The 22,325-nt window shown below is 43.2% G+C and overlaps 1 protein-coding gene across 4 annotated transcripts in view; it reads right to left on the minus strand.

Moving 5' to 3' along the window:
• The window catches only part of WDR25 (WD repeat domain 25), a 150,696-nt gene that overhangs the window by 18,399 nt on the left and 109,972 nt on the right, over positions 1-22,325 (minus strand). The window lies entirely within an intron of this gene.

Below are 22,325 nucleotides of genomic sequence, written 5' to 3' on the forward strand. Positions count from 1 at the left end.
GTTACAGAATTCAAGGTGAATATTCACATAGCCACAATTTTTCTATATACTAACCAGGAGCAACCAGAAGTTGAAAATTTAAAATACCACTTACAATAGCATCAAAATATAAATACTTGGGGATAAATCTGACAAAACAATGTGAAAGACCTACACTATGAAAACTACAAAACATTGGTGAGAAAAATCAAAGATTTAAGTAAATAGAGAAGTATACTATGCTTATGGGTTGAAAGAAACAAAATTGTTAACAGTACAATTCTTTCCCAAATTGCTCTACAGATGAGATGCAATATCATTTAAAGTTCAAGCCAGTTTTTTTGAATAAATTGGCAAAGCAATTATAAAACTGAAATGTAAATGCAAAGAACCTAGAGTAGTCAAAACAACTTTGAAAAAGAACAAAGGTGAAAGACTTATACTAGCTGATTTCAAGACTCATTATAATATTACAATGATGAAAACAACAGTATAAAGATAGACAAATCAATGGGGCCAGTGCGGTGGCTCACACCAGTAATCCCAGCACTTTGGGAGGTCAAGGCAAGAGGATCACTTGAAGTTAGGAGTTTGAGATCAGCCTGGGCAACATGGCGAGACCCTGTCTCTCCAAAAATAACAAAACGAAAAAATTATTTTATTATTATTTTATTTATTTATTTATTTATTTTTGAGATGTTGTCTCGCTCTGTCACCCAGACTGGAGTGCAATGGCGTAATCTCGGCTCACTGCAACCTCCAGCTCCCGGGTTCAAGTGATTCTCCTGCCTCAGCCTCCCGAGTAGCTGGGATTACAGGCACCCGCCATCATGCCCAGTTAATTTTTGTATTTTTAGTAGAGACGGGGTTTCACCATGTTGGCCAGGCTGGTCTTGAACTCCTGACCTCAGGTGATCCACCCACCTTGACCTCCCAAAGTGCTGGAATTACAGGTGTGAACCACTGTGCCCGGCCAAAAGAAATTTTTTTTAAATTAGCTGAGTGTGGTGGTGCACTATAGTGCTAGCTACTCAGGAGACTGAGGCAGAAGGATCGCTTGAGCCCAGAAGTTTGAGGCTGCAGGAGCCACGATCGTGCCACTGCCTGGATGACATAGCGAAACCCTGTCTCTAAATGGAGTCTCGTTCTGCCTCACAGGCTGGAGTGCACTGGTGCAATCTCAGCTCACTGCAACCTCCGCCTCCCAGGTTCAAGCAATTCTCTTGCCTCAGTCTCCCAAGTAGCTAGGACTACAGACACGCACCACCATGCCCAGCTATTTTGTGTACTTTTAGTAGAGACAGGTTTTGCCATGTTGGCCAGGCTGGTCTCAAACTCCTGACTTCAAGTGATCCACCCACCTCAGCCTCCCAAAGTGCTGGGGTTACAGGTGTGAACCACTGTAACCAGCCTACAAAAAAAAATTTTAATTAAAAAAAAAGAAGAAATCAATGGAACAGAAGAGAGAGTACAACAATAAACCTACATCTATTTAGCCAATTTATTTCCCACAGAGATGTAAAGGCACGGATATTGTTTTCAACAAGTGCTGCAGAAATTTGATTATCCATAGGCAAAAACATGAAACTACATCCATACCTGTGCCATACACAAAAAATTGATACTAAATAGATCACAGACTTTAATATGAAGCCTAAAACTACACAACTTCTAGAAGTAAACACAGGGGCACAAAAACTTTTGAAGGTAATGGATGCATTATTTATCTTGATTGTGGTGACTATTTCATGGATGTATACATACGTCAAAACTTAAACTGTACATTTCGAATATGTGCAGCTTACTGTATGTCTTTTATATATAAAAATATACTTTTATATTTCCATAAAAGTATAAAAAGGGCAGGACATGGCAAAAATGAAGGAAAAACAAAGACGTTTTTGATAAACAAAACAGAGAATTCCCCACCACAAACCTGTACTATAAGAAATGCTAAAGGAAGCTCTGCAGCCTGGAGGGTAATGATACCAGATCGGCACTCAGATCAACAAGAAGAAATGAAGACACTATAGCCATTAAAAAATAAAGTTAAAAACAATTGTAGGGCAACAAATTTGACAATTTAGATAAAATGGAAAAACTCCTTAGAAGATAAAGGATAACAAAAACAACTAAAAGAGAAATAGGACACCTGAATGGCCCGTGTTATATATACTTAATTTTTTTGTGATTCAATATCTACCTACAAAGCAAGTCTTGTGTCCAGATGTCTTCACTGCAGAATTCTATCATTTAAGGAAGAAATAATACCAATCTTACACAAACATTCAAAAACATAAGTAGAGAACATTTCTCAATTCACTTTTCTGAGGTCAATATTAATCTCACATCAAAATGAGACACAAAACATAGGAAAAAATGTATAGCTCAATAATCCTCATCAACATAGATTTTTAAAATCCTTAACAAATTATTAGCAACTTGAATTAAACTCCATATGAGGACAATATATCATAAAACCAAATAGGAAAGATATGGTTTAACTTTTAAAACAAATCAATGTAATTCAACATATTAACAGAATATAGGAAAACATATAGATGTAGTAAAATCATTTTTGACAAAATTCAACACCAATATAGTATTTTTTAAAAATTCAGAAAACTAAGAATAGAAGGTAACTTTCTTGAACTGACTTAAGGTATCTATGAAAAACCAACATCTAACATCATACTTAATGGTAAAAGACTGATTGTTTTCCCTACAAAATGAGAAACAAGACAAAGATGTCCATTCTCACAATTTCTATTCAGTATTGTACTGAAGGTTCTAGTTATTGTAATACAGCAAGAAAAATAAACAATTGCACATGCATTAGAAAGAAAGCTATAAAATAGTACAGGCAACATGAACATGTAAATTAAAATTTCTAAGTAATCTATGAAAAAGCTACAAGGACTAAGAAGTGAATTTTAGTAAGGTCACATGATACACAGTCCATATTTAAAAAGTCCTGTATCTTGCCTGATTGTTCTGGTTGGAACTTCCAGTACTATGTTGAATTAGGAATGGTGAGAGTAGGCACCCTTGTCTTATTTCAGTTCTCAAGGGGAAAGCTTCCAGTTTTTGCCCATTCAGTATGAAGTTGGCTGTGCATTTGTCATAGACGGCTCTTTTATTTTAAGGTATGTTCCTTCAAGGCCTAGTTTCTTGATGGTTTTTATCATGAAAGGATGTTGGATTTTATTGAAAGCTTTTTCTGTGTTTATTGAGATAATCATATGGTTTTTGTTTTTAATTCTGTTTATGTAGTGAATCATATTTATTGATTCGCATATATTGAACCAACTCTGCATCCCAGGAATGAAGCCTACTTGATCATGGTGAATTAACTTTTTGATGTGCTGCTGGATTTGGTTTACTAGTATTTTGTTGCAGATTTCTGCATCTATGTTCATCAGGGATATTGGCCTGTAGTTTTCTTTTTTCTTGCCAAGTTTTGGTATGAGATGTTGGCTTTGTAGAATGAGTCAGGCAAGAAAAATAAAGCACATCGAGATAGGAAAAAAAGAAGTCAAACTATCTCTCTTCACAGATACTATTATTCAATATCTAGAAAACTCTAAAGACTATGCCAAAAGGCTCCTGGAACTAATAAATGACTTCAGTAAAGTTTCAAGATAGAAAACTCGATGTGTAAAAATCTGTGGCATTTCTATATGCCAATAACATTCAGGCTGCAAACAAATCAAGAATACAATCCCATTTGCAATAGCCATTTAAAAAACACACAAATACCTAGGAATACATCTAACCAAGAAGGTGAAAGATCTCTACAAGAACTACAAAATACTGCTGAAATAAATCATAAACAACACAAACAAATGGAAAACCATTCCATGCACATAAGATTGGAAGAATCAATATCATTAAAATGACCATACTGCCCAAAGCACTCTACAGATCCGATGCTATTCCTATCAAACTACCAATGTCATTTTCCACAGAACTAGACAAAACTGCTCTAAAATTCATATGAAACCCAAAAAGAGCCCAAATAGCCAAAGCAATCTTAAGCAAAAAGAACAAAGCTGGAGGCATCATATTACCTGACCTCAAACTATACTATGAGGCTGCAGTAACCAAATCAACATGGTATTGTACAAACACAGACACATAGCCCAATCAAACAGAATAGAGAACCCAGAATAATGCTGCACACCTGCAGCCATCTGATCTTCAACAAAGTCAACCAAAATAAGCAATGGGGAAAGGATTCCCTATGCAATAAATGGTGCTAGGATAGATGGCTAGCCATATACAAAAAAATGAAACTGGCCCCTGCCTTTTACCATATACAAAAATTAACTCAACATTTAAATGTAAGACATCAAACTTTAATACTCCTATAAAAATAAAACCTAGGAAACATCATTTTGGACATCAGCCTTAGGAAAGAATTTATTGCTAAGCCCTCAAAAGCAACTGCAATAAAAACAAAAATTAACAAGTGGGACCTAATTAAACAAAAGAGCTTCTGCACAGCAAAAGAAACTATCCAGAGAGTAAACAGACAACCTACAGAATGGGAGAAAATATTTGCAAACTAGGCATCTGACAAAGGTCTAATATCCAGAATCTATAAGAAACTTAAACAATTGAACAAGCAAAAAAACAAATAACCCCATTAAAAAATGGGCCAAAGACACGAATAGACACTTCTCAAAAGAAGACATACAGGCAGCCCTCAAATATGAAAAAATGTTCAACATCACTAATCAGCAGAGAAATGCAAATCAAAATCACAATGAGATAATTTCTCACACCAGACAGCATGACTATTATTAAAAAGTCAAAAAATAACAGGTGCTAGCAAGGCTGCAGAGAAAAGAGAACACTATGCTCTGTTGGTGGGAATGTAAGTTATTTCAGCCATTGTGGAAAGCAGTTTGGAGGTTTCTCAAAGAACTTAAAACAGAACTACCATTCAACCCAGCAATCCCATTACTGGGTATATATCCAAAAGAAAATATTATTCTACCAAAGAGACACATGCACTCACATGTTCATCACAGCATTATTCACAATAGCAAAGACATGGAATCAGTCTAGGTGCCCATCAACAGTAGATTGGATACAGAAAATGTGGCAAATATACACCATGGAATACTATGCAGCCATTAAAAAGGATGAAATCATGTACTTTGCAGAAACATGGATGAAGTTAGAGGCCATTTTCCTAAGCAAATTAATGCAGGAACAGAAAACAAAAATACTCCATGTTCTCACTTATAAGTGGAAGCTAAACTTTGGGTACTCGTGGAAATAAAGATGGCACAATAGACACTGTTGTCTAGAGGGTGGAGGGAGGGAGGGGGAAAGGGTTGAAAAGCTAACTACTGAGTACTATACTCGGTACCTGGGTGAAGGGATCAATCATACCTGAAATCTCAACATCATGCATTATACCCAGGAAACAAACCTGCACGTGTATCCCCTGAATCTAAAATAAAAGTTGAAATTATTTTTTAAAAAAGAAAGTTAATAGTATTTCTATATACTAACACCAAACAACTGGAAAATGAAATAAAAAATAAAATTCCACTCAAATTAGTATCTAAAAACATGAGAAACTGAGGAATAAATTAATACAACATGTGTAACATCAAACACTGAAAACTACAAAACACTGCTGAGAGAAACTAAAGAAGAGCTAAATAAATGAAGAGATGTACTACGTTCATGGAGAAGAAGATTCAACATTATTAAGATGTCAGTTATTCCCAAATTGATCTATAGATTGGACACAATCAGTATCTTTGTAGAAAAAGATAAATTGATTGTAAAACTGAAATAGGAATGTAAAGAACCTAGAATAGCCAGAAAAATCTTGAAAAAGAAAAACAAAGTTTGAGGCTTAAACTTCTCAATTTCAAAAATTATTATAAAGCTACAGTAACCAAAAGAGTATGGCATTGGTAAAATGATAGACACATCAATCAATGGAACAGAATTGACAAGCCAGAAAGAGATCCTTATGTGGCAAACTGATTTTCCACGAAGGCTCCAAAAACAATCTAATGAGGAAAATAATGTCGTTTCAACGAATGGTGCCAAAACAACTGGGTATCCCACATAGCAAAAGAAATAAATAACCATCAACCTTACCTCACACCATAAACAAAAATTAACTGAAAATATACCATAGCCCTGAATAAATGTACAGCAAAAACTATGAAACATCTAGAAGAAGACATAGGAGAAAATCTTTGCAACCTTAGGATAGGTAAAGATTTCTTTTTTTTTTTTTTTTTTTTTTTTTTTGAGACGGAGTCTCGCTCTGTCGCCCAGGCTGGAGTGCAGTGGCCGGATCTCAGCTCACTGCAAGCTCCGCCTCCCGGGTTTACGCCATTCTCCTGCCTCAGCCTCCCGAGTAGCTGGGACTACAGGCGCCCGCCACCTCGCCCGGCTAGTTTTTTGTATTTTTTAGTAGAGACGGGGTTTCACTGGGTTAGCCAGGATGGTCTCGATCTGCTGACCTCGTGATCCGCCCGTCTCGGCCTCCCAAAGTGCTGGGATTACAGGCTTGAGCCACCGCGCCCAGCCGTAAAGATTTCTTAGAACACAAAAATCTATGTAATAGGAGAAAATAATACCAGAATATATAAAGACTCTTAGAACTCAATAATAATAAATTTATGTAGGCTAAAAAATTTGAACAGATCCTTCACAAAAGAAGACATTCAAATGGTCAATAAGCCCCACAAACAGATGATCACCATCATTAGTCATCAGGGAGAAGAAATTAAAGCCACAATCAGATACCACTGCACACCCACTAAAATAACTAAAATGAAAAAGACTGACAACACCAAGTGTTGGTGAGAATGTGAGGCAACTGACACTTTCCCACACTGCTGATGGAAATGCAAAACAGTACAAGCACTTTGGAAACAGTCTGGTGACTTATTAAAAATTTAAATATATATATACTACACCACTTAGCAATTCCACTCTCAGTTATTTACCCAAAGAAATAAAAATGTATATTCACATACAGACCTGTTCATGAATGTTCACAGCAGCTTTACTCATAACAGCCAAAAACTGGAGACAATTCAAAACGTCCATCCACAGGTGACTGGATAAACAAACTGTGGTATGTCCATACAACGGACTATGACTCAGCAACAAGGAATGCTGATACATACAATAGGGATGAGGCTTGGAAGCAGCAGCAGACTCACAAGCTCCCCAAGTGACCTGCTTTAAGATGAAACTACCAGTTCATAAGACATACAGAAGAACAGAGGAATGTGTTAAATTATACCGGAGGGATACAGTCAGAAAGATATAGGACAAAGAATTGATTTGTTAACCAATAAATAAGTTATAAGAAAAAGAAAGTAGGAAACAAATATATAGACTTAAGAGACTTAGCAATCAAATGTTAGGGTCCTGATTTGAACAAGGCACTGTCTAAAGCAAATTATGAGACAACCAGGGAAATTTGAACACGGATTAGAGAGTTGATGATATTAAGGAATTATTGCTAAATTACTAGATGGAATAATAGTTTTTTAAGCCCACATCTTCTAAAGAAACAAAAGTATTTACAAATAAAATGACAGGATATCTGGGATTTGCTTCAAAATAATCAGTGCTGAGGGTGAGGAGGGTAGAGACCGTTAGGAAATGGGTAGGATTATGGATAAAATAAGCATGGCCATAATTTTATAATTGTTAAAACAAGATGCTGGTTGCATAAAGGTTCATTAATTAGTCTTTCTACTTTGGTATATGTTTGGATTTTTCAATAATAAAAAGTTTTTTTAAAGTGCTCTGAGGGGAGGAATTAGCTCCACAAATGTTAGTTCTTCTTATCAGCTGGGCCTGAAATAACAAGCAGAGGTGGGACCAACTGGAATCAAGCAGTGGGCACAGAACAGACACAATTAAAGCCAATTACACCTGTGGTAGCGCATCTGTCCCATCTGTCCAGAACCCAACCCCTCTGCCAAGGGGAATATAGCAGTCTTCGGGGACTGGGGCTGAGGCAGCTGGGGCTGGGGACAAGGTTGTGTTGTGTAAGTGAAGCTGGGGAGCCCAGCAATTCTCCTACCTAGGTGCTGGTGGTTTCTATAGAAACCACCAGAGAAATGATATTTCACAGAGCACAAAGCATCTCCACTGGCCTCCACTGGCTTTGTTCACACTTGCCCATCAGCATCTGAGATCCAGCCTATCAAAGTGGCCCTCACAGCTCACTTTTAAATAGGTACAGCTCATTATAAAGCACCTGCTTTCAAATGTTTCCAAGGAAACAGAGGCCTCAAGACACCCCTCTCTCTAAATTCATTAGCATTTACCACTCCTTAATGAGGCTTAAAGATGGCGTGCTTTAATAACCACATGCGGGGGGCGGGGGGAGGACACCTTTCCCTTTTACATTCAGGTGAAACTGATGAGCTGGCTCAGGCTCCCAGGGGACACGCTTTAAAGGCAATGGTGACAGCATGCTGGGCATGTCTGGGGAGGTCTCCCTTATCTCTAAAGCCTCCCTTGGGGTGTTCAGCTCTGGGTCACAACCTAAAAATGGCTAGGGTAGAGACCCTGCACTGGCTGCCATGGGCAGCCAAGCTGACCTTGTTTCCTAACTCGCCTCTGAACGCGCATGTGTGCACGCACGCGCACACACACACAGACACACGGACACAGACACACACACATGCATGGATGGACACACACACACATGCAAAGACACACATACATACAGACACACACACTCACACACACTGCATGTTCTCCAGCGACAAAAAACCCTCACCATTCCCTCATGCATTGTGCCCTTTAGTGCCTATGTGCCTTTATACATTCCTTATGCCTAAAATAGCCTACCTTGACTTGCTGCCTAGAAAACTCCTATGTATCCTTTGAAACCCTCTGCCAGCCAAGCCTCCCAACGTGGCAAGCAAAATCATTAGCTCCTTCTGTGAGTCTTTATCAGCCCCCACAGCCATTCCCACCATGATGCACTCTGTGGAGACTGGCTCCTCTCCTCGCCATGCAGGGAGGGGCCTCATGTTCCCCCACGCCGTGGCCATTTGGCCATGCGGTGGTTAATTCAGCAAGTGTCTACAGGACTCTTAATGAAGAAATTTAAAGTGAGCAGCTCCAGGACACTGGTGGAACTGGAGCTGGCAGGTGGGGAGCAGCCTGTGAGTGTCTTGGGTCCCCCAGCTCCCCCGACTCTAGAAGAGCTAGCTGACTACCAGCAGCAGGAAGGCCTTGTCAGAGTCGTTCCCAGCTAACAACCGGAGGTTGTGCTCTACACAGGTTAGGTCATGGAGTTCGGCCTATTCCTGGCTAATGGGGAAAGTGAGGACCAGGGAATGAGAGCACTGAATGTGGGGGGCTCATCAGAGCCCTAGGGCCTTTCCCCTTAAGCAGGGAGGTTGTGAAACTGTCCCTCGGACAATGTAGAGAGGTGGATGACACCAGGCTCAGAGCTGAGTGGGAGGGCAAGGGCCAGCACAGTGGGGGGCTCTGCTTGCACCTCCCACAACTATCAAGGGGCCATGCAGAAGCAGAACATGTCCTCCAAGGACAGCTTTCCTAGGGGTGAGCCCCATCAAACAGCCCAAAGAGCTGTCTGGGGACAGGTCACGGGGCCTGGACCAGGGGAGGGATGGGGAACAGGATCCGCCAAAGGGTGGTAGGAGGGGACAGGGGAGGAGGGCTCCCTGGGGCTCCTGGAGAGTGAGATGAAGCTGGCCCTTGTCGGCTGCACAGCTCCAGGCAGACTGCACCATCTTCCTCTCTGCGTTGCCTAAGGGACTGTTTCCCAGCATCCTCCCCCAAGGAAAAGGCCCAAATGGCCCTTGTGAGCCCCCACATGCAGTGTCCCCATTCTCTGGTCCTCAGGTTCTCCATCTGTCAGGAAGGGTGAGCTGTATCTTCCTCTGTCTTGGAGGGTATCTACTGGCTTGTTGCCATGTGGGAATCACAGGGCCTCTGATAGCTCCTGGGGTGCCTTAGGCACGGGTTCCCACAGTGACAGCTCCTAAGTTCCCATTTTAGGTTCTTTCCCCCACATCCTGAGCATCCTTATTCAGCAATAATTAATTCACTTCTCCCTTTAAAAAACTAATCAAAGACAGGGGAGAATGTGTATCTGAGCTTCTGATCAGCCTGAGATGACCGGTGTTATCACACTGGGTTAGAACATCTTCAGCCAAAAGCACAGGCCCTTGACATTTTGGCCAGGTATGCTGCCCGGCTCGGGGGAAGGTACAATCTCTGCTCCACTTTTAGCAAAACTGAAGACGGCTCATGATGGCCAATTATCATGAGCTCATGGAGGGCACAACCCTGTTGTGATCATCATCTGAAGACATCAAGATAGCCAGGAGCATTTATTGAACACTCTAAGTGCCATGCATCTTGTTAGGTGCCTTACATGTGACCTCCTTAATCCTTGTGACCACTTTGGGAAGTTGGGCTTGCCACCTGCACTGTACAGTTGAGGACACTGAGGTCAGAGAGGTGAAGTGCCCTGCCCACGATCATGAAGCGAGGTGGAGGCAGAGCCACTGTCACACCAACTCAGTGGCCTGACATTCGAGCCGGACCCCTCTGTACCATGCACTACACCAGGTCGCCCAGTGCACACAGTAGCTGCTCAATTAGTGTTTGCTAAATTAGAATTGAATCTAAACATACCCACAGAGAAATTGTCATGTTGAAGACTGAAATTTTAAATTACAGATACAAAACACAAGGGAAAGGAAGAAAAGCAGAAATAGACAATTACACATGTATCTGTGTGCTGATCCCCTCAAGTGAAAAATTGGTTTTCGTCAGTTTATAGTGGAGCCACGAATTAAAAGTGGGCTCTAACAATGCAGCCACCCCCAACGGCAGCCCAACTCTGGAAAGCCCAGGCCCCTGCCTTGCAGCACCACCTGCAGCTGCCTCCTCCCCGCACCATCAACCCCCAGGAAGCCACACAGGACAATGGACAGAGGCGCAGGCCTACTCTGAACAGAGATGGAGATGGTGAGGCTCGCTTGGCTGAGCCAGCGTCAAAACTGTGGGGGGCCCCAAAACCCCAGGCCCTGCCTAGCCCCAGAGAAACTAACTAGGGCACTAAGGGGAGGGGTCTATCTCTCTGATGAGGCACAGGGTCAACAGGAACCAAAAAAGGCCACTTTGTGGTGCACTGGCCTTGGGCTGGGCCACAGAGAAAGGCCCGTGCCCAGCATGCCTCCATCTGACCATCTCCACCCCTCCTTCTCCACCTTCCACAGCCAGAGCCACTTCCCTCTCCTCAGGTGCCTGGAAAAAGGAGCAGAAGAGGTGAGCTGGCCTGCCTCCAGGCCACTGAATTAGGGCAGGGCCTCCCCCAAGGCCCCCACAGGCCCTTAACCACAGCAGGAGAGAAGTGAGGGCGAGCAAGCCACCCTACTCTCAGGCCCCTCCAGTGTCCTCACCAGGAGCACACACAATGCACTAGGAGGGAGCTGCTCCATCCAGTCAGGCTTGCCCTCCTCCTTGGTGCGCAGAGAGGATGCGGCAGGTAAGAGAGAAGTAGGGGAGGAGGGTTGTGGCACCTCTGGGAAGACAGCAACCAGATCCCAGGGAACCTCTGGGTGGAGTGGGGCCAGGCGGGCAGTAGGACCCCATTTCTCAACACTTGTACCATCCCCCATCTCAGGGACAGCTCTGTCTTTGTATCCCACCTGACTCCAGACACTGAATTCTACATTCACCAGGTGTGCAGTGAATCCCGGTCACTCCTTTGAGTTCTGAGGTGCTTGGCTGGGCTGATTAGCAAGGACTGGGGCCAAAGCAGAACACAGCGAACTTCACCCCGGAGGCCCATTCCACAGCCCAGGACAGGAGTTCTCGAAGGAAGGAGGCCTCCTGTGGCCCATCTGCCCGATCTCCCAGCCCCACTTCCTTCCTGCCTCGAGAAGGAGGTGGCTTTCTTCCCTGCCCCCACCCTCAGCCACCACCTCACCTCCAGCCCACCTCTCTGCACCAGTGCCTTCCTCCAGGACGGAGGTGAACATGCATTAAGTCTCACCTATGCTGAAAACAAGCAAACTAACAAATGAGCCCCATTCTTCAGGGTTAGCTGGCAGCTCCTTCTGGAAGGAAGCAGGCAGTGGTTTCCAGAACCTAAAAACCATGCTTACCCTTCGATTAATTCTGCATTTAGGAATTTACGTGCAGAGACATTTGCCTTAGTGTTGTAATAAGGGAGCCACTGGAAATCTTATAAATACCCAACAATAGAGAGCTGGTTAAATACATCTTGGTATAATATATTGGGTAATCGGGAGGCAGAGCTTGCAGTGAGCTGAGATCCGGCCACTGCACCCCAGCCTGGGCGACAGAGCGAGACTCCGTCTCAAAAAAAAAAAAAAAAAAATTGGGTAATTATTAAAAATTATGCATCCAAAAACTGTTAAATAATATGGGAAATGCTAATGATTTTATAATAAGCTGAAGGACAATGATATAAAAATATAAATATATATGCATAAAACAATTGAATGAAGGATATAAACTGTCAATGGTGGTTATGGATGGGTTGAAGTTTAACGGGTTATCTTCTTTATATTTTTTTCATTTTCCAAGTAGCCAACAAAGACCATATATTCCTTTTCTAATCAAAACGAACAACTAGAGAAGTACCACCTCACCCTCCATTCTGAAGTCGTGGGCAGCACTTGGGTCTCCAGGTCTCCAAGGCCCTTTTTTGCCTCTACCCCTACACCCTGCTTGCACCCAAGTCACAGGGGTCCCCACGACAAACCCTCTCATCGGCTCACAGCCCCACTCAGGCCAAGTAAGAGACAGAAGGGGAGGGACAGGGCTGCCACTGGCCCACATGGCACCTTGGTTCCTATTAGAGAAAGATACCCCTTCAAGTAGAAACCATCCCAAATCAGGGGCATGGCCTGGCCAGCAGGGCTTGGAATAGAATCCAGACCCCACCTACCCCTCAGCAAGGAGCCTCTCTGCACTGGACAGCCTGCACACGTTGGTCCCAGAAGAGGAGGACACAGGGACTGGGGTGGTGGAGAAGGGAGACCCTAAAGCTGCTGCAGAGGTTTCTGGCTGGGCCAGCAACTGGGTGGAGGTGGTGCCACCAGCAGGGCAAGAGACATTTCCTGCAGCTTCTCTGAATCCTCTAAACAGTGTTCAATGAGCAAATGAGTGAGGCGAGCCAGAAAACCAGACCTTTTTGAAAAAAAAAAAAAAAAATTCAAGTCAAAGACTGTAATTCAAAACCAAGAAATCTGTTTGGTGGAAAGGGGGCATGCAGAGGGTAAGGAGAGCTATCCACTCCTCATCTCCCTTCTGAACTAGGCGTGGCGATGGCCCGCTCATTACAGGACGTGGCCCTCAGTCTCTCAGCACATCCATCTCCCTCCACAGCCTCTGCGCTGGATTTGTAGAGAAGCACCAAGCAGTCTTCCTTCAGGGGTACGAGAAAAGGTTGTGGCTGCCAGGAAAGCCTGCCCACTGACACAGTACATGGAACATCCGTGTGCTTAAAACCACACAGCCATCATATACACCCTCCTAAAACTGGGAATCTATTTGTTGGGGCACAAATTGAATTACACAAACTTTCCTGAAGTCATACAATCTTTGCAGAGTTATACTGCAGGTCCATGGAGGTTGGTACAATCACTTATTCAAGAAACAGTGACTGAACTGCTGACCAGGTGCCAGCACACACAAGGTCTGGGGATACCGGGTTGGAAGAGACCATCATGTCTCCCAGTCCTCACAGGGCTTGCATCCCAGTGGGAGACAACCAGGGGCTACAACCCAGGCTATCAGGCTGTGGAAGCAACACCACCTGGCAGGGGCAGGGGGACACCCAATCCAGTCGGGCTTGGGAAAATTTCCTGGAGGGAAGACATCACTGGAGACTTGGAGGACAGGTGATGTCTAGTCAAAAAGAAGGGAAATTCAAGCGAAAAAGAAAAATATATTCAAAATCGACCTGAGGCTAAATGGGAGCACACCTCCTGTAGCCCACCTCTCCACTGATGAAAACTGAAATTCTGGACAAAATACAAAAAGCAACTCCCTGAGGACTTGAAAAGTAAACAAGAGCAGGTGGCTTGTGAGAGAGAGAGAGAAACTCAGAGGAGTGACTAGTACAGAGGTGGGAGCCCGATTTCTTTTCTTTTCTTTTTTTGTTTGTTTGTGTTTTTTTTTCTTATTTTCTCTAACAGCTTTGACCCGAGAGGAGGACTCTAGTGGAGTTGTGCTGGCAGCTTCAAAGTATACAAAGCAAAAAATCACAGAACTGAAGAGAAAAATACACAAATTCACAACTATAGCTTGAAATGTCAACACTCCTCTCTCAGTCACTGAAAGAACAAGTAGATTAAAAAAAAAAAAAAAAAAAAAAACAGCAAGGATGTAAAAGAACAGACACCATCATCAACCAATTGACCAAACTGCCATTTATAGAACATTCCACCCCACAACAGCAAAATGCACGGAGCATATGAAACGTTCAACACAGCAGGCTATATTCTGGGCCATAAGCTAACCTTAATAAATTTAGAAGAACTGCAATACAAAGTATGTTTTCTGACTATAACAGGATTAAACTAGAAATTAATAATAGACAGCTATCTTCCAGCCTGACCAACACAGTGAAACCCCGTCTCTACTAAACATAAAAATTAGCTGGGTGTGGTGGCACATGCCTGTAGTTCCAGCTATTCTGGAGACTGAGGCACGAGAATTGCTTGAATCCGGGAGGCAGAGTTTGCAGTGAGCCAAAATCGTGCCACTGCACTTCAGCCTATGGGACAGAGCAAGACTCTGTCTCAAAAAAAAAAAGAAAAAAAGAAAAACCTGGTAAATCTCCACGTTTCTACATGCTTGGAAATTGAATAATACACTTCTAAACAGCCCATATGTCAAAGAGAAAGTCTAAAGAAAATTAGAAAGTATATGTAATTGGATTAAAATTAAAATACAGCCAGCATATTATGATTAAAATTTGTGGGATATAGATGAAGCAGTGCTGAGAGGAAAATGTGTAGCATTAAAATGTTTATATTAAAAAAGATCTCAGGCTGTGCGCGGTGGCTCACGCCTGTAATCCCAGCACTTTGGGAGGCCAAGGCGGGCGGATCACAAGGTCAGGAGATCGAGACCACGGTGAAATCTCGTCTCTACTAAAAATACAAAAAAAATTAGCCGGGCGTGGTGGCAGGCGCCTGTAGTCCCAGCTACTCAGGAGGCTGAGGCAGGAGAATGGCATGATCCCGGGAGGCGGAGCTTACAGTGAGCCGAGATCGCGCCACTGCACTCCAGCCTGGGGAACAGAGCGAGACTCTGTCTCAAAAAAAAAAAAAAAATATCTCAAATCAATGGCCTAACTTGCCTCCTTAAGAAATTAGAAAAAGGGCAAATTAAATCCAAAGCAAGCAGACAGAAGAAAATAAAAATTAGAACAGAAATTAAAGAAGTGGAAAAACAATAGAGAAAATCAGTATTTCTTTGAAATGATTAATAAGATTGATAAATCTCTAGTCACAATGACTAGGTAAAAAGAGACAAATATCATTATCAGGAATGAAAGAGGAGACATCACTATAAGCTCTAAAAATATCAAAAGAAAAAGAGAATATTACAAATCAGTTTATGTACATTAAGTTTCACAACTTAGATGAAATGAACCAATTATTTGAGGCATGTAACTACCAAGTCTCACTCATGAAGATATATACAATCTGAATAGTTCTATATCAAACCTCAAAGAGATCAAACAAGATACCACTTTGTACCCACTAGGATGGGACAAGTAAGAACAAGTGTTGGTGAGGATATGGAAAAATCAGAACCCTCATACATTGTTGATGGGAATATAAAATGGTGCAACCACTTTGGAAAACAGTCTGGCAGTTTCTCAAAAGTTTACACATACAGCTACCAACCATATGACTTTGCAATTCCACTTCTAGGAAGAACCACGAGAAATGAAAACATATCTGCACACAAAAACTTACAAACAAATGTCCAAAAATGGAAGCAATGCAAATGTCCATCACCTAGAGAATGGAGAAACAAAATGTGTATATCCATACAATGGAATATTATTTGGTCATAAAAAGAAGTGGAAGGACTTTCTGTTAATGGTATGGCATGTAAGGAGCTTATAAATCAAAACTCTGTCCTAACAAGTAAAAAGAACAAACTGTAATACTCTTCTCAGATCCATAAAAGAAATGAGATCACAGGGCAAACCACTGCCCCCAGAATTGGAGACACAGACAGGTGAATAAACAATCACAACATATTGGAGCAGAAATTTCCACAGGAACCAGGGCCAGGAAACTGAATAATTGACAAATTGCTAGAGGCTCATTGTGGACAAGTTGGACAGATTAAAAACTCTGGAACACCTGGTCATCAGTGGCCCCCAAAATTTTGTGCATTTTACCTCCAGGAGCTACCAGGTTCTCACGGTGAAGACTGAGAAAATCCCCTTATGTTTCCAGCAGAAGGAGAAAAGGAACTACTTTGTTTTTGTTTTTGTTTTTGTTTTTGAGACGGAGTCTCACCCTGTAACCCAGACTGGAGTGCAATGGCATGGTCTCAGCTCACTGCAACCTCCACTTCCAGGGTTCAAACAATTCTCCTGCCTCAGCCTCCCAAGTAGCCAGGATTATAGGCACCTGCCACCACGCCCAGCTAATTTTTGTATTTTTAGTAGAGATGGGGTTTCACCATGTTGGCCAGCTGGTCTCAAACTCCTGACCTTGTGATCTGCCTACCTCAGCCTCCCGAAGTGCTGGGATTATAGGTGTGAGCCACCGCACCCAGCCATAACTACTTTGAAACATAACAGAGCATTCTGTTCTTCTTTTATGCATTTATTTTTGTAGAGTCAGAATCTTGCTATGTTGTTTGTTTGTTTTTGTAGAGTCCAGATCTCGCTACGTTGCCCAGGCTGCTCTCTAACTCCTGGCCTCAAGCAATCCTCTTGCCTCGGCCTCCCAAAGTGCATTCTGCTCTTAATGAGGTCTGTCCTGCAGAGAAATTAGTTAGCCAGAGTCTAACCTGCTGGGTTTATCACAGCCTAGCTGACCTAGGGGAAGGGGAATACCCAACCCCCACTGGCTCCCGCCTTTCACATGGGAGAAGGGAAAAACCCAATTCCTGCCCCTCTAGCCTTCTAGGTGGAGGAAAACACCTAGCTCCAGCCCATTCTAGCTGTCCTGTCCTATCTAAAGGGGAGAGGGGACTAAGATGTACGTGTGAGCTCACAGTCCAGAAGCAGACTCTCTAAAAGACTAACCTAGTCGCAAGACGCTTCCCCCACCCCCCAACACTTCCCCACATTACTTAAGTCCTTTTTATAGCACTCCCTTTTACCTAGCTCATCTTGTCTGACTAGCAAGAAAGAATTATAAGGCATACTAACAGGCAAAAAACATAGCTTGAAGAGCAAGTACCAGAACTAGACTCAGATATGGCAGTGATGATGGAATTATCAGGCTGAAAATTTAAAACAACTATGATCAACATGCTAAGGGCTCTAATGGAAAAGTAGACAACACGAAGAACAGAAGGGCACTGTAAGCAGACAGACAGAAATTCTAAGAAAAGACCAAAAATAACTGCTTGAGATCAAAAACACTGTAACAAAAATAAAGAACATGCACTGCTGGTGCAGGGGCTCACGCCTATAATCCTAACACTTTTAGGAGGCCAAGGTGGGAGGATCCCCTGAGCCCAGGACTTTGAGGCTGCAGTGAGCTGTGATCACAGCATTGCATTCCAGCCTGGGAAAGAATGCGAGACCCTGTCTCCAAAAATAAGAAATAAAAACTGAATGCTTTTTATGAGTTTAGTAGCATGGATACAGCTGAGGAAGGAATCTTTGAGCTTGAGGATATCTCAACAGAAACAGATCGGGTGTCTGGTGAAGGCACTCGTCCAGGTTTGCCAACAGTCATCTGTTTTCTCACTGTATCCTCACACGGTGGAGAGATTCATCTCTCTCGTGTCTCTTCTTATAGGAGCACTATCCCCAGTCCTATGGGCTCCACCTCATGTCCTAATTACCACCCTTCGACCCAGCAACTCCACCTCCTAATATCATCACATTAGGAATTAAGGTATCAACATATGAATTTTGGAGAGGATATAAACATTCAGTCTATATTGTACATGTCATTAAACATTTGTCCAAACTCATAGAATGTACAACATCAAAAGTGAACCCTAATGTAAACTACAAACTCTGAGTGACAATGATGTGTCACTGTGGGTTCACCACCTGTAACAGATGGACCACTCTGATGCAGAATGATTATGGGGAGGTTGTGCCTAAGCACGAGCAGAGGGTAAGTGGGAAATCTCTATCCCTTCTGCAAAATCTTTTCTGTGAACATAAAACTCCTCTAAAAAATAAAGTCTAATTTAAAAAAAAAACAAACATAAAATAAAGGAGTGAAGTCCTGATATAGGCTACAATGTGAATGAATCTTGAAAACATTATGTTAAGTGAAAGAAACCAGTTACAAAAGACCACTTATATAAAATGCCCATAACAGACAAATCTATACAGACAGAGTAGATTCATGGTTGCCAGGGGCTGGGGAATTGGGGGGGACAGGCGTGGCTGCTAAAAAACATGGTTTCTTTTTGGGGTGATGAAAATGTTCTCAACTGCTGTGGCTGCATTACTCTGCAAACATACTAAGAACTGAGTGAATGAGTGAATGAGTGAGTTGTACAACACAGAATAAAGCTGTTACCAAAAAACATTTAATGAGTATTTACTTTTGGCTCAATGTGGTGGCTCACACTTGTAATCCCAGCACTTTGGGCTAACGCCGGAGAATCGCTTGAGGCCAGGAGTTCAAGACCGGCCTGCACAACATAGTGAGACCCCTTTTCTACAGAAAATTTAAAAATTAGCCAGGCATGGTGGCAGGCACCTGTATTCCCAGCTACTAGAGAAGCTGGGGCTGGAGGATCCCTTGAGCCCAGGAGTTCGAGGCTGCAGTGAGATATGATCATGCCACTGCACTCCAGCCTGGGTGACAGAACGAGACCATGTCTCTAAAAATTTTTTTTTTAGTTAAAGTATATTAAGACAAAAAATAACTAGGGCATGAAGCTCATGATTTTTTGGACGCTATTAGTTATGCCAAGGCTAATAAGTTTTCAAGTAAAAGAATTATAAATCAATAGCAAAAAAAAAAATTTTTTAAATCTTAAGCAGAAGCATGTTCAGTGCAGCACAGAAATTATTTTAGTGGCCACATGTATTATAGAAGACTTATAAATTAGAATTACAGAAACGTCATATTTATAGAATCAGCACAGGTCCAAAGAACCTGCTTTGTATTTTCTGAAATTGCCTGTTGCATTTTTAAGGGCAGAAGTTATCAAATGGGGTGGGTGTTAATTAAAGTCTTGGAACACTGCCCTCTTGAGTGCCATGGGCCTCCCACTGTCATCCACTGAGCTTGTTGGCAGCTCATGTGTGGGTTTTAAACAGGGGTCTTCTTACCCAGTCCCAGTGAAAGTGGTGCAGAGGGAGGCCGAAGAGGAGGACTGGCTTGCAGGACAGGTCTCTGAGGTTCCAGATTCTGGGAACCAATTGCCCACTTCTGCCTAAGACTTTAGACAACCCAGGGGATGCACAGGGACTCCCCAGCCAACTGTGTGAAGGCAGTCAGTGAAGCTGGTGAATCCATTGAATATTGAAAGAAACAGATGTTCTCAGCAGTCCCTTCTACAGCTTTAAAACATGGACTGTCTAACTGGATTTTGTTGCCCCATGCCCTGGGACAATGCCTGGTTTCTGGTGGGGGCTCAGAAAATGTTTGTGACGTGGATAAATGAAATGTGTCCTCTTCCTGCAATAAGGAGAAGCAGAAAATAGAGGAAGACCTGGGTTCAGATCCAATCCCCTCAATGGCTGCCTACCCTGCACTGACAGCTGAACCTTTCAGAACCAGTTTCCTTGCCAATACTGTGGGGGCAGGAAGGCTGCTCTCACAGACATGTTGGGTTCTGTTTCCAGGCCTGAGGTTACAGGGCTGTGGTCCCTCAGAACAAAACCCACCACTGTCCCATCCATGGCCAGGTCCTGACAGCAGGTGCGGAGCTGCACGCGGCAGTGCTCAGTGAGCATGTGAATGCCAGGGCTGTCCATGCAGGCTCCTCCAAGAACAAAATGCACAGTCCTCACTGATAAAGATTCAGTCATGTGATGCTTAATGACAGGGATACAGTCTGGGAAATGCGTCATTAGGCAATTTTGTCATTGCGTGAACATCATGCACTTACACAAACCTCGACGGTATAGCCTGCGATACACCTAAGCTAGTGGTCTAGCCTATGGCTCCTAGGCTATACATCTGGATGGCTTGTCACTGTACTGAACACTGCAGGTGATTACTAGGTGATAGGAATTTTTCAGCTTCACTATAATCTTACAGGACCACTGTCCTATATGTGGTCTGACATTGACCGAAACGTCATTATGTGGTGCATGACTGTATGTTCATTCAAGACCAAAGCTGAATTCACACTGTGAACAAGAGGATCTGTAAGGGTTTAGGCATCAAACCACCCCAGTACACAGTCTTACCCCACTACAAACTGGCCGTGTGCTTGTGGTGTATAACTAAGTCCTTCCAAGCCTCAGGGCCCTGACAGAGGAAGGGGATGGCGGCAGCACCCAGTCCACCTCCCAGTAGGTCACAAGGAAACGAGCCATCGCACACACAGTGTGCACAGCGTGATGCCCGCAGGAGGCGCACTGTGGTCAGCACTGGCTGCTGAAAGGGGTTCTTGAGATCAGCAGGCGTTCCGCCACGCCCCAGTTGACAGATGAAGAAACAGGAGCCAGGAAAGACAAGGAACAGCCTTGGGTCCTCTGTCTTTGCCACCATTAGGCTCCTACTCTCATCTGCATACAAAGTTTAGCTTGCAGCAAAGCTTAGTCAAGACTGTGGAAAGCACAAAAAGTCCAAATAAAAAGTCGTTTTAATATAAAACAGATGAAAGAGACAAATGGAGAGTAATCAAAATATCATTAGGGCAAATAAGCAACCTGCCTACAATGCCACAAAACTGATGGCACTTTGAGCCAAGTAGGCGAAGCCATCTCTTGGATGGCCACCATCACAGAAGTGCAAATCTCAAAGACGGTTTCATCCATTGGGGCAGAAGCCCCACAGAAACCACCTACACCATGGCTCCCAACTCTGGCTATACATTAGAATCACCTGCAGAGTTTTCAAAAACCTCAATGCCTAGGCCATCCTGGGCAGCAATAGTTTCTAATGCTCCCTGGGTAGCTCTGGCCCGTGCCCTAGATCAGTCAGGCCAGGCCGGCCCAGCCACCACCTGCTGCTTTACCAGCTCCTATTACTACCATCCTGAGATTACTCACATCCAAGGAAGGATGCCCACAGGAGGGGAAGGAGATAAGCAAATTAATGACAGTAGCTTAGCCTCCATTCAACTGGCTGGGTTAATTACTTGTGATTTTAAGAATTGGTCTTGATTAGAGCTATCAGTCATTCATGCGACAGTCTGCGCCTCCCCTCCCTCCCTACTATGTGCTTAGCACTATGGTGGATGCTGGGAATACCACGGTAAATGAGGCACAACTCTTTCCCTCAGGGAGTCCACATGCCACCAGAACGCTACAGCATACTAGTGATGAGCTGGGCTCATAGGAAGCTGAGCTGAGGATCCACACAGGCCCAAGGGTGAGCCACCCACTCCCCTGTCATCTGCACATTAGGACACGTGCCTGTAGAGGGTGTGGGACAAAGTTAGAGAAGGAGGTCAAGAAACCAAGTCAAGATCTGGAAGTCAAGATGTCCCTTTACAAATTTAAAAATAATAATAAAAGTAGGGAGAAAAGATGTAGAACAAGCATGAAATATTCACGATTAGTGTCAATGTGACACCAGGGTGTGCTGGAGAAAGTGAGTTGGCTTGTCAGAGCTGGTTTTATCAAGAGAGTCCCAGAGTGAGCAGGGAATTGGGGTTTTAGAGGTGTGCAGCCTTCCCCGGAGGAGCAAAGTTGGCAGATCTGAACGCACCTGCAACTCTTTTTCTCAGGCGCAGAGTAGGAGCTAGACAACAAAAGAACCACTCGACCACTAGCCTGCCCAATGTCACCCTGCACATAGAAAGAGAGGAGGAACTAGGGCAGAGTCCAGGCTGCCAGCTGCAGGAACCACATGTCCTAGATTTTCCAGGGCTGCTCCAATTTCCAGTATTCAATCTTGCCTTAACTGAGAGGTAATTTGTTGAGGTTGGGGTTCCATAATGTAGTCCTGCAAAAAAGGTGATTCACC

The sequence above is a fragment of the Papio anubis genome, chromosome 7 (assembly GCF_008728515.1).
Source record: "Papio anubis isolate 15944 chromosome 7, Panubis1.0, whole genome shotgun sequence".
Taxonomy (NCBI): Eukaryota; Metazoa; Chordata; class Mammalia; order Primates; family Cercopithecidae; genus Papio; species Papio anubis.